The sequence below is a fragment of the Eurosta solidaginis genome, chromosome X (genome assembly GCF_040869045.1).
Source record: "Eurosta solidaginis isolate ZX-2024a chromosome X, ASM4086904v1, whole genome shotgun sequence".
Taxonomy (NCBI): Eukaryota; Metazoa; Arthropoda; class Insecta; order Diptera; family Tephritidae; genus Eurosta; species Eurosta solidaginis.
In genome coordinates this window covers 131,386,564-131,396,419 of record NC_090324.1, presented here as the reverse complement: position 1 = coordinate 131,396,419, position 9,856 = coordinate 131,386,564, and the positions used below count along the sequence as shown (strand labels likewise).

The 9,856-nt window shown below is 37.3% G+C and overlaps 1 pseudogene; it reads left to right on the top strand.

The window, feature by feature from the left end:
* Positions 1-242: 242 nt before the first annotated feature.
* On the top strand, positions 243-809 carry LOC137235161 (probable phosphatase phospho2; annotated as a pseudogene).
* The last annotated feature ends 9,047 nt before the right edge of the window (positions 810-9,856 follow it).

Below are 9,856 nucleotides of genomic sequence, written 5' to 3'. Positions count from 1 at the left end.
CCCCACCTGGCGAGCTAGCAGGGGCTTGTCATCATGCCACATGCCACCTCCGCCTTACCCCAACAGCCAGTTATACAACATCAGCTAATCTGTTCAGATTTTTAATTTTTACTCTCTAAAACTCCGTTCAGTGTATTTTGTGTGCTTAAATTATGTTAAAAATTGTGTTAAAGTTTGTGGTGTGGTGGAAGTGACCTACTAAAATTTTGTGAATCTCCGCTGCTTTCCACTGAATTTCGCGCATGCAACATCTTTATCTTCAAAAATCTTTGTACGATCTTATCATTGTCAGTGATTCTAATAGCATTTTTATAACGGAATGGTTAGGGGCACATGGACTGGCAAATTGTTTTGAAAGTATTTTTACAAATCCAGCACATTTTGAAGATGATGTCTTGTTGCATGGGCGACCATATCACCATTAAACCGAATGCCAATTGAGCGCCGCCAACTTGTGCAAAGGCAAAATATTAGAACATTTCGTGGCCAAACGGAATTTACGTGACAATTTCCATTACGAACGTATTGTTTATGTGGGCGCTGGTCACAATGACCTATGTCCTGTGTTCAAACGGCAACAGGGTGATACAGCATGTCCGCGCCTAGATTTCGCATTGTAGGAAAAGATAATAGCGCACAGACATAAGATGGATTTGCGTGCGGATAATGTTGTATGGAAGAATGGCTTTGAGTTATTGAAACAACTGGCGGAACGTTATATAACATTGGCCGATGCAGATGCAGCAGAGTCACACCAAAAAAAAAAAAAAAACATTACATTGTTACTGGCAACATTAAACTATTTGTAAAAATGCAAGTTTTAGATAGTATGCTTATCGAATTAAATTGGTAATATCACTGCTCATGTATGCTATCATGAATCATGATGTGCTAGAAATGCTATCTAATATTGTACTGGGCTTAATAAGCTCAATGGGGTTTGGGTGAATAAAACCTGTGTAAAATGTAATGTGAATTACAAGTATCTAACTGGATATGTTCATCAAATAGCTGTGAATTATATTTGTGGGTAAATATTTAATTGTAAAAGGAAAGGAATGATATTACAAGTTTTCCCCACCCTCACCGGCAGGTGGCAGTGGGACCAATTTCGTGATTGGTCTCGTGGTGTGGCCCCTGGCCGTGTCGCGTTCGACGACTTGAACTCGGTCATCGGGGCCATAGTTAAGGTTTGCTATTCGACCTAGTCTCCATTCGTTGGGAGGCGAATTGTCCCCTATTATGACGACTAGGTCCCCCAGTATGAGGTTTGATTGTGTTTCCACTTAACTCATTTCTGCAACTCGGTGAGATACTCGGTTTTCCATCGTTTGCAGAAGGTCTGATGCAGCGCCTTGAGTTTTTCCCTACGGTTGACAAGTGATGCGCGATTATCGCTGACGTCAATCTCGGGTTCGCTAGTAGATGGCCCCGACTAAGAAGAGTCCGGTGGTGAGGGGCTCCAAGTTGGACGGGTCATTCGAAAAAGGGCTTAGGGTTCGTGAGTTGAGACAGGATTCAACTTTACAAAGGAGGGTAATAAACTCTTCGAGGGTGAATTTATGATCTTTTTAAAATGAGCTTTAAAACTCTTGACTCCCGCTTCCCACAGCCACCCATATAAAAAGCAGCTGCTGGTATGAAATGCCATGTAATGGTTTGGTGGGCATATATAGAGAGGGTTTGTGTGCGCGTCAGCGAGGAACACTTTACACTCTGAGCGGAGAGCACTTGACCCTCCGACAAAGTCCGTTCCGTTGTCGGAGTAAAGGTTTTTCGGGCATCCTCGTCTGGCGACAAACCCACCAAACGTAGCCGTACTGAGTTCTTTGGTAGCATCTAAATGTATCGCCTTGGTCGCAAAAGAGACATACAGGCAGACTTGAAACTTTGAGGAATCCTCGTAAGCTGTAGGACTTGGTATCAAACGGTACGGAATAATCCTCCCGGGTACTTGTAAATGCACGAGAAAAGGTAGTGCGTTCCGGCGGGAGATTTCCCATGAGTTGTTTTGGAGAAAGTTTGCGGAATAGCGTGCAGTCCCTGCAATTAAGTATGATAGATCGAATCATGTTTTTGACCCTCGGTGTACAGGCACTTGCTTCTTACAATAAAAAAATTAATAAATGTAAGGCGCGATAAGCTCCGAAGAGATTTTAGGCCGAGCTTCTCTTCCAATTTGCGTCGTGCTCCTTTTTAATTTTTCCTACAAATTGGCCGGACGGGACCTACTTGTTTTATGCCGACTCCGAACGGCATCTGCGAGGTAGATGAGTTTTCGCTGAGAGCTTTTCATGACAGAAATACACTCGGAGTGCTTGCCAAACACTGCTGAGGGGCGACCCTGCTTTAGAAAATTTTTCTTCTAATTGAAAAACCTTATTTCTAAAATTTTGATGTTGCTTTGCCCGGGGTGTGAACCCAGAGCATTCGGTGTGGTAGGCGGAGCACGCTACCATCACACCACGGTTGTCGCGTGCGCAAAATAATTTAATAGACGAGTGCACGGCTACAAGGTTCTGCTAAGACTAAGTTTATTAACTTTAATATACAGTTACAGAGTACTTGATTAGTGTATGCTTAGTACATAGAAGAATTAGCGGTAGAATATAAATATATGATACTTATGTTATAAAGGTATTTACAGACTATAGCTATAAGTATGTTCATGTTATTCTAATTTATATGCGGTGGCACTACACCATCCTTCCAAAGGAAAGAAGACTGCATCAAGTTGATCAGGCTTGATACAATCATCGTCCCGCTGTCAGGGCTGTACACCAATTGAACGAACTGAACGAATAACTTTTTAAATTGGTTAGTTATATTTTTCCCTTTTTTTTTATTCGTTCAGTTTAATCAATTTGAGAGTTTTATTGAAAATGTAAAATGTAGGTACGTAATTCCAAATTTGTTTTTTTTTTCATAAATGTATAAGTTTAAGATGTTGTTCAGCACTAATCTTAAAATTTATAGATAAATATGCATGTGAATATCCATTTTATTTATTTATTTGTTTTTTTTTTTTTTATTTATTTTCCTCAATCTATTTTTGTGTATCGTTCTAAATTTTTTTTGTGTTTCATGAAAGATTTTGATATTAACACCGTCGACCTTTTGAACCTGAAATGGGCCTTCATAGATGCTGTTACGTTTTTCTACTAGTACCAAATAATTTATTTTCAAATTTAACGGTCGCGCGCTTTTATCATATAGCAACTTGTTTCGAGTTTTATGTTTACTTATCAAACTTTTTGCAAGGTTATGCGATTTTTGCATACTATACTTCATTTCTTTAGCATATTTATAAATATTGTAAATAGGATCGATTGTAACAGTTTGTACCTCTTGCGGTAATATAGCGTTTTTGCCGAAAACTAACTCAAATGGCGTTGTCTTATTATCAAAAGCTGAGTTAACGGTTACGTTATGATGAAATGTGAAATATTTTAAGTACGTATCCCAGTCAAAAGATGTTTCATTCAAGTATGCGCGAAGATATTCATTAAAAACATGATGGTTACGTTCTATTGTACCGACTGTTTCATGGTGGTAAGCCGTAGAAAAGTCATGGTTTATTTTTAAAATATTACATAATTCGTTAAAGATTTCGTTTTTATACTCCGTGCCTAAATCTGTTGTAATGGCATTCATTACACCATAAGTAAGGATGAACCCTTCGAAAATGGCTTTGGCTACAGTACTGGCTGTTTTATCAGGTATTGCTATGGTTACAAGATATTGGTAAAGGGCCGATTGTGTCTACTACAACAACATCGAAAGGCTTTATTGGTGTTGCCGTAAAAACTATTTTTTTTTTATTTTTAGGCCTAACTTTATTGTGTATGCAATCCTCGCAGAGCTTCACAAATTTGGATATATCTTTCGACATATTTTTCCAATGAAACTTTGTCAGTTTCGCGTATAGCGTCTTTGTTCCACAATGACCGCCTGATAACGGGTGAGTGTGGGAAATGGTCATCAAATGTAGCTTTTTGTCGTTATTAGTCACTGTTTCCACCGGGTCAGTTAATATTATTTCTAATATTTTTAGGCTTTTAGCTCGGATATGGAAATATGTTTAAAAATTATGTCATCTTTTGGCCATTCTATTTTCTTGAAAGTGCTGACTGTCGGCTACCTTTTACAACCTCGAAAGCAAATCATCTAAATTCAGAGTTTCGTTAACAGTAGCAACACTAGTTAAAAAATGCGTTTGGATTTAATATGCGCAAATATAAGAACATCAAAATTTGTTTTATTTTTATCATAACATATCTGATAACATAAATTTCCCCGTTAATGTGTGACTTTCATTATATTTTGCATTTGGTTGACATTTTTTCGTCATTGACCGAGTTTTCATTGCCAGAATGCGTTTAGATTCTTGTTTTAAATCAGAAAATGAAATGCGCGAAAGTACATCAGCTGCAACGTTGGGTTTTCCTTTTATATACTCGATTGTGAAATCGTACTCCGCGAGTTCTAGCCTGATTCTGGCAAGTTTTGATGTTGGATCTTTCATGTTGAAAAGATAGACCAGTGGTCTATGGTCTGACCTAACCGTGAAATGCCTTCCATATATGTATGGTCGAAATTGCTTAATAGCGAAGTACTTAAATCGCTAACAGTTCTAGCTCTATAATAGGCTTGTTTTGCTCCAACTTGCTATAGGTTTGAGAAGCGAAATGCACTGGTAAATCGTTGCCGTCATGAAGCTGGCTTAGTACTGCGCCGCAAACTGTTTTCGATGCATCGACTGTTACAATGAATTTTTTTGTGAAGTCGGGATATTGCAAAATTTTTGGTGAAATCAAGTCCATTTTAAACAGTCAAATGAATGTTTGCATTCATGACTCCAGAAAAATTGCGCGTTTTTTCGACTTAATGCATTGAATGGTGCTGCTAGAAAAGCGAAGTTGGGTACAAACCTGCGATAGTAATTCGTGAAAGCAACAAATCGCCTACAAGAATCTTTATCTGTCGGTATAGGGTAGCTTTGGATTTTGTCAATTTTTGAAATAGCCCGTGAAATTCCGGTTGAAGAGCATTTGTGACCTAGGAATGTTACCTCGGATCGAAGGGAGTTACATTTTTGTGGATTTAGTTTAAGGTTAAATGTTCGGCAGGCATCAAAAACTTTTGAAAAGTTTTTTAAATGGTGTCCTACATCCAATGACAATAATATCATCAATATATAAAAATGCTTCATTCGGAAAAAATTCCCGAAAACGCTATGGACATCATTTGTTAAAATGAATTGGGGGCAACATTTAATCCAAAAGCACCTCGATTAGTACTAAATGACGTGATATCGCGCGAGCCAACATGCAGTGGAATTTGATGAAATCCTGAGAAAAGGTCCAACGTGAAAAAAAATTCTGCTCTGCCTAGATTATCTCAGATATTATCAACGCGGGGCAAAGGAAATTTATCAGCTATAAGATTTCTATTAATAGCACGGAAATCAACGCACATTCTATAAGCTTTTTGACCTTCCCTGCTTTTTTTTTCGAACTAAAATCAGAGGACTGTTGTGGTTTGAATTACTTTCTTCTACAAGATTAGTTTTTAAAAGATTTTTTACTTCCCTATCAATTTCCTCTCGCTGCGAATACGGTAATCGGTAATTCTTCATACAAACTGGCGTTGCATCCTTTACTCTAAGTTTTTGCTCATAAAAATTGAGGGGATGTGTGGAATAACGGTATAACTTAAGAATAAACCTTTTGAGAAAAGTGAAAAAAACTTAACAATGCAGGTAAAAATAAATTTATAATAATCCTACTTGGTAGGATTTTAGACAGTATGATTCTTTGATAAGAAAAAGTAACAAATTTTATATATACACTAGCAGACCCGGCAGACGTTGTTCTGCCCTAAATTTGTATATCTGCATACATTTTAATAAGCTTTTTCCGTCTAACTCTCCCTCGCCCCTCTACACTTTTTCCTAATCTTTGTATTCACTCCTCCCTCCGTATTTTTCGCTTCATCTATCTCCATCTTCGTCTCATTCTATCTCTTTCTCACTCTCCTTCTCCTTCTCTATTTTCTCTTCTCCTTCATATCTTATTGCCAGTCCCAGAGGGTGGTATGTATTTTGTTCCAGTCCCATTCCGAGTCTCAGTCCCAGTCCCACTCCGAGTCTCAGTCTCAGCCCGTCTCTGGTCTACTTCCCGGAAAAAAGCATCGGAAATACTAATATAGGCAAATTTATATACCAAATCCAGGCAAGTCGAATAGGACGTATGTAAATAGGTATGTAGGTATTGTTAATTCATGTCTTTATTTCGGCTTCGCAAGCATATTTATCAGTTTTGCCAGGTTGATGCGAATAAATCGAATATCACAATGAAAATTACTTAAAAGCTCTCAGCAACAGCTTTCATTTGATATCCAAAACACACACACATTCTAGGGGCGCCCGGGTCCACGTTTTGGCCTATATCTCCAGACCCTAGTCACCAATAGGTATGAAAACTACCCTGTACTAAAGCACTCATCAACAGCTTTCATTTGATATCCATATTGTATAAAACATTCTAGGGGTGCCCTGGTTCACGTTCTGGCCTATATCTCGAGACCCTAGTCACCGAAAGGTATGAAACCTCCCCTGTACTAAAGAACTCATCAACAGCTTTCATTTGATATCCATATTGTATAAACACATTCTAGGGGTGCCCGGGTCCACGTTTTGGCCTATATCTCGGGACCCTAGTCACCAATCACTATGAAAACTACCCTGTACTAAAGCACTCATCAGCAGCTTTCATTTGATATCCATATTGTATAAACACATTCTAGGGGCGCCCGGTCCACTTTTTGTCCTATTTCTTGAGACCCTATTCACCAATATGTATCCTGGTTCACTTCCCGGAAGAAAAATTATCCGACATTTTATTCTAGATATAACGCTACCTACATACCAAATTTCAGGCAAATCGAGCCATAAAAAAATTTTAAATTTTTTTTTCAATTAAATAAAAAAAAAAAAAATTCTCGGCCCACTCCGGGATTAGTGGGAATGATTGCAGAATTGATTGAAGTTTTTTATGAGAAAAAAAGGGCGAAATTCGAAAAATCTCGAAAAACTGAAAAATTACAAAAAAAAAATTTTAAAATTTTTTTGAATTTTTTCCAAAAAAAAACATTTAAAAACAAATTAAAAAAGAAGATCCCAAACGGTCAATTTTTGAAAAAGTTATAGCATTTTGAAAACAAAAACGGTGTTTATTTAAAAATTCATAACTTTTTTGAGTTGGATGAAAAAATTTGAAAAACTTCTGAAAAACGTCTTTCGTAAGCTAGAAAAAGAAGAAACACTTTCAGCCAGTTCTAAAGGGGTCGGGTTCAAAATTGGTCGAAATGGGATGGAATACCCCATATATAGATAATTTAATTTGAAAATGGATGATTTCTTTTTTTTTTTTTTGAGTTATATCGTTATTCCATAGATCGAATATTAAATATTTTGATTGAGATACTTTATTAAACAAAATAGTAGATACATTAATAACCATTGTTACATACTTTTATATTCTATTATTTAGATGTGCTTATAACTATCTGTTGGTTCCTTTTGTTATTTTTAGCAATCTTTTTCTTACTACTTTTATCATTTTTAAACCTTTTCTATTTTTAACAATGGAGTTCTCTGTCTGCTTGGTCGTTTTTGAAACCACTTCAATTCTTTTATTTTTCAGTTCATTCTGGTCTACGACATTGAATATATTTTCATACCATTTCGATGCTTCACTACTGCAAAATTTTATTAGAGAGTCATACCGTTTTTCCACAAATGAAGGTAATATCTTTGTTAAATATCACTATTATTTTCTAAGATTAGTATGGTATGTGTATTTAATCGTGCTATTTTTATAGTTGATTTATGGAAAAACGGTGTAACTCGACTTATACCATTATTCCACACATCCCCTAAATTATTTATTGTCATTACGTCATTCTTTGACGCGAATATATCTGCGTATTGAAGGCATAGGTTTAATAATTTTTCTTTTCCAGTGCTAGGTATTTGCCGCGTAAGTATATTTGTAAGTTCGCTTATGCGTTTTGCATCTGCTGTTGTTTTATTAATAGAATAAACTTTTTAGTTGCTTAACATATCTGACTGAACGTGCCAATTGTTAACTAGCTTCACTTTATCTGTGGTATTAATAATTTTTAATATAGGAATGCTACCGTTGGCAATACACCTTGTCGTAAAACGCCGTCGCAAATTTCTTGCGATTCTATGAATAGCTGCCGGTTGGGTTTCCCTAAGTTAAAGACACGGTACACCTCACACTTGGGTGGTATGATGCATGTATCAATGTTTGTACTATGTAAAATTGGAATCTCAAATTTTTGGTTATTCAACAAAAAAGATACGCGTAATTTATGTTGCATCTTTATGCTTTGAGAACATCTTTGCCAAGAATGGCATCAGATGGGATGTTAAAATTGCCTGGAATGCCATGTAATGTATGTTTAAAAAAGTAATTGGATGTTGATAAATTTGTTGTTATTTTTCCAAAAGTCAACACTGTACCTGATGTGACACCTGTTATGTTTATTATATTATCGCTGTCCATGGGCGTATCTTTATTTAAGGCGGAAAGTTTAATTAAGGAGATGTCTGCTTGTGTGTCAAAAAGAAATGTGCACCATTTGTTGGAATCAGTACATCCTAACTCAAAAAAATCTGTGTAGTTTAATTTGAGCTTTATATGGACACTTCGCCTTATTTGTTGGCCGCATTTACCCGGTTTGCTCCCTCAGTGTTCGCTCCTGAGGGGCTTCCGTTGTTGTTGGTATGTCTTGAATTGTTGGTATAGTTGTTATTGTTTCTGCCGCTAGGAAATCTCTGAGTTTGTCTCAAGTTATTGCTAGAAAAATTTGCGTTGCTGTTGTGGTTTTGCCTATAACCTCGACTACTGTTGTGACCTCGACTAAAGTTATGCCCATAAGATCGCCTTTAATTGCCACGGTATGATCTAAAGTTATTACTGGTACGAGCGCGAAACGCCAATATCTGTCTATCTTGTACTTCATTGTTCTGTTCGACGATTAATTTTGCTACAACGTCTTTCGGGTCTTTAAAATGGGTTGAGGCAAGGACTGATTTAACTAAGCTTGATTTGGCATTTAGCCGGCAAACGTTGACAGTTTGCTCGACTGCCATCCCGTGAGCTTTTGTTTGTGTTATGCCTTCAATGATTAAAGAACGTTCAAGAGCCTCTGATAGTTTTTCTACACATTTACAAAAATCCGAATAATTATTGTTGCTTACATGTAGGGCTGCGATTTTGCCTGCAACAACCTTTGAATTCTCAGGCTTTATTCGTGATCGTAGGGAAAGTTTTATATCGCTGGTAGATGATATACTCGTAGGAAGAGCTTCTCGAATTTTTCCTTCAAGTTTAGATTTCAACAATGATATTAGGGTGGTGTAGCATTACCAAATGCACCTCTCTGCCAATACATTTTTTATGCGTATATAAATATCGGCCGCCCTGGAGAGATGGGCCCTGGATTAAAGGGATGTTTATAGGTTGTCTTAGGCTCAATTACGTACCAGTATCGTGGAGGGAAGTCAACGTGGTCTTTAACCCCAAGGCAGCGAAACCCTCCCACTCTAAACCAAATGATTATATGCCAATAAGCTTATCTTCTTTTCTGCTTAAAGCACTCGAAAGACTCCTAGAGGACTACATCAGGAGGAGGATTGAACCGTCGCTTCTTTCTCAAGCTCAGCACGCCTATACTAAGGGCAGGTCAACTGACACGGCCTTGCACTCACTGGTATCCGTTATCGAAAGGTCACTAGACCTCAAGGAATACACATTGGTGGCAT